Source organism: Pinus tabuliformis, chromosome Q (assembly GCF_031772625.1).
Source record: "Pinus tabuliformis cultivar Carrire ecotype Pingquan chromosome Q, CPIR1, whole genome shotgun sequence".
Lineage (NCBI taxonomy): Eukaryota > Viridiplantae > Streptophyta > Pinopsida > Pinales > Pinaceae > Pinus > Pinus tabuliformis.
In genome coordinates, this window is record NC_142296.1 from 981,569,572 (window position 1) to 981,573,065 (window position 3,494).

At 34.5% G+C, this 3,494-nt stretch overlaps 1 long non-coding RNA gene across 2 annotated transcripts; it reads right to left on the minus strand.

The window, feature by feature from the left end:
* Positions 1–1,174: 1,174 nt before the first annotated feature.
* Positions 1,175–2,245, minus strand: LOC149222756 (uncharacterized). Of its 2 annotated transcripts, none has more exons than XR_016248924.1 (3): positions 1,951–2,245; positions 1,782–1,864; positions 1,175–1,561 (listed from the first exon to the last, which is right to left on the minus strand). It is a non-coding gene; the product is annotated as an uncharacterized LOC149222756 (long non-coding RNA). The 2 variants fall into 2 exon arrangements; XR_016248925.1 differs by having other exon boundaries at positions 1,179–1,561; positions 1,666–1,864; positions 1,951–2,242.
* Positions 2,246–3,494: the final 1,249 nt, after the last annotated feature.

Below are 3,494 nucleotides of genomic sequence, written 5' to 3' on the forward strand. Positions count from 1 at the left end.
TTCAAAAAGATAAGTACACCTACTATTTTTCTTAGAATTGTTTAATTTCTTTTCTCCTGTAAGAAAAAAGGTTTTTTTTGTTTCTTTCTATATGTGAAAGAGAAGGGTTATGTGTTTACTCTTTAAAGAAAAATAAGTAGGATTCTATTTGACATAGGAAATGGTCTTCCTTAAAAAAGAGAGTATGATAATTGGACCTCTATGCAATATAACATTCACCATAAATTTCTGTCCAAAATTTGTTTCAGATGTGAGAACTAAACAGGTAAAAACACTATAGGAATTATAATAGACAATGGGATACCAATTAAGCTTTTGGAGTTGCAAGCTTGCTCAAAGACCATTCAGACCCAGCATAGCTATTAGAAACACCCCCCTCAGTAGTGAATGTGTTCTAGTTAACCTAGGTCCAGTCACGACCAGGGAGCACAATTATCAGTAGGTTAGTATTAAAAATACAGAATCGATTGTGTTTCTTTTGTTTTGAAACAAGAAAAAATTAAACTAGTTTTTGATTCATAACCCAGGAAATCACAAGAGACTACATAAATTTATTATACCAAAAATTGAAAACCATATAATGCAAATCTCTTTAAAAAGGTATATATTCTTGTCATGAAAGAAATATTGATATCCATTCTTTAAAATTGATCCATTATTTAAAATTGAACAGACCTGAGCAAGATGAAGGAATGCCATTACTAGAAAAATTACGTGGGTGTGATTCCTATTCTTATTTTTAAATAAAAAGAAAAGACTTTGATCTAATCCTTTTTGATAAACAAAATGAAAAATACTGTAAAAGACTCAGTTATATTCCTTTCAATAAATAAGATGATAAATACTGCAAGATACAGTAGCAATTCCCATAATAAATTTTGGTACACAGAGAATATTTGAGAACTAGGGAATAATAGGCTAGGTTAGTTCAACACGAGGCAGAGCCCTAGGGACCAAACAGTCCCTTGCCCAACAATTATATGTAGGACCATGTGGGTCAAAGAAGAACCCAATAGAGATTCAACCCTACCAGATATCCTTACAAAGAGCTTTTCACGAGTACAATCACCCTTTATTTATTTCTTCTAAAAAAACTCTGTAAACATAAAGTACTATCTAAGAACCAAATGAATATAATGGTACACATAAACCAATAACCATGTAACAAGGAAAATTCAAATCAATACATATAAATATGAAGAAACTGAGAATTTAATTGAAGATAATTGTATACAGTCAAAAAGAGACAGAAGATCTGAGCTCCTATGGAGGTTTAATTATATACAATATTTCCTGAAACAAAACACCAGTTCAAATAGTTGAAAAAACTTTCAGATTGAGCAATTTTCTTTCAACTTAGAAGAATCCGATCATGCTGAGAAGTCATAGTGAAAAACCGTTCAAATTACCCTATCTCAAACAAACCCATAACAAAAGGGTATAAACCCTTGTACCATATAAAAGAAGAAGAAATAAAAACTTGGAAACCAAAGGGAACGTGATATTTAGAGCATGTTTGGCATCACAGCCGTTGCCACTGGAGTAGTAATGACGCACATACCTATTAACACAAGGAAAATGAACCAGTCAAACCCTAACTATTACGTGATAAGTGATAGAAGTATCTAATACAATTATATTTAAATGAAACAATCTAAGCCTTACCAAAGAAAAAAAGTATACCAACAACTCGTCATCGAGTCCTAGAGGGGTATGGTATCAGAATGACTATGTAACCGAGAGCATAATTTGATGAAATAATTCAAGATTTTTCGGAGTACCAATATGTGAAGAAGGCCATATGCGGCCAAATCTGGTTCCTATTGGAAGAGTGGACGACATCACCGTAAAAGAAAATGAAACCCTGTAAAAGAAAGAGAAATTTATCCAAATACACCACAACAAAACAAAATCATCAACAAAAGATAACATTCATAGAGCCACACTTACCTGTTGGTGGCTATGGCGCTTGAAGGGTGCAAATGACTCATGAGAAGAACAAAGAGATACTCCTAACAGATAAGGTGCATAATGATCGATGACTTCAAGGCTTGGGGTGGAAGCGATTACCTCATTCGAAGTCCTGAGAGCCAAATCCGTAGACCTAGAAGCCCTACAGATGGACGGTGGTCATAAGACCAAGTGTCCTCTGTGATTGACGCCAAACAAGCTCATACTAGAGTAATAAATTAGAATATGAAATTTCAATGTCTCTGTGCATGCACCATTATATGAGGTTAATTCAAATAGTAATAGACTACTTTGGAAAGAGGACTAGGGCGCCTTCCATCTCATTCTTGGATTAAAATATTTGTATGCTTCTTATTTAAATACAATGTACATCAATGAAGTGAATAAATGACTGGATATTGTAAATATCATTAAAAAAAATGTATGCAGGTAATTTTATATTTTTAATCGGTAGACTTGTTACAAGTGGTATGAGAGCACGATCTCAATATTGTGGTTTGATTAGGCAATGGTAGTGATGAAGAGTGTGTTGAAATGTGCACAGAGTAAGAGAGTGAGAAAGTAAATAGATCATGATGAGGAGAGGAGCTGGAGGACAATTTCCATCAAGACAAATAGGGGAGCAGGTTCCATGCCAAACTTAGAAGCAAATCCAAAAGCATGGGTGTAGCTGGGTGCAAAACATAAACACGAAACAAGTATACTACTCAAAATTTTTCAATAGTTGCAAGTCGAAATGGTTCGATTAAGAATAGACAATGAAAGACTAATGTGCAAACAAGAGAGGATCCTAAAAAGCCTCTCAGACAAACAAAACCATTGAACCTCTCGACCTAGTCCTGAGCATAGAACTAGAGACGAAGAAGAACATCAACATCAAATTGAGGATACTCCAGAAGGAAGTCATACCTAGAGAATTGATGGAAATAGAGTTGACCATGAAGAGGAGTCGGGAAATGTCTCAGATCAAAGGAAAACAAAGAAACAGAAACTGGAATTGCAGGGGGAATTCAGAAAGATCAAACCCCCAACCTTTGATGGTGAAGCAGAGGAGGCTATAGAAGCTTGGCTCATCAATATGAATAAATATTTTCAAGTTTACGAATATGAAAATAACATTAAGGCCAGATTGTCCATCTATCAGCTTCAAGGGAAAGCCACCTTATGGTGGGAAGAGGTAAAGAGAGTGGAATGGATGGAGGAGTGTGATGTAACATTGGATGAATTTCAAAAACACTTCAAAAACAAATATTTGACGAAGCAATTCTATGATGAAAAGGCTAAATAATTCCATGATTTAAAGTTGGGACAACTAACTATGGAGATGTATGTGACCAAATTTACATCCTTATTAAGATATGTGCCATATATCCGAGAGGAAAAATCCAAAGTACAATGTTTTTTGAGTAGTCTGCCTACATTTATGAAGGAAATAATAGAATTTGATAATCCTAAAACCATGGATGAAGCAATATGAAAAGCTCGAATGTGTTACCAACAGATGAAGTAGAAAGGAGACAATG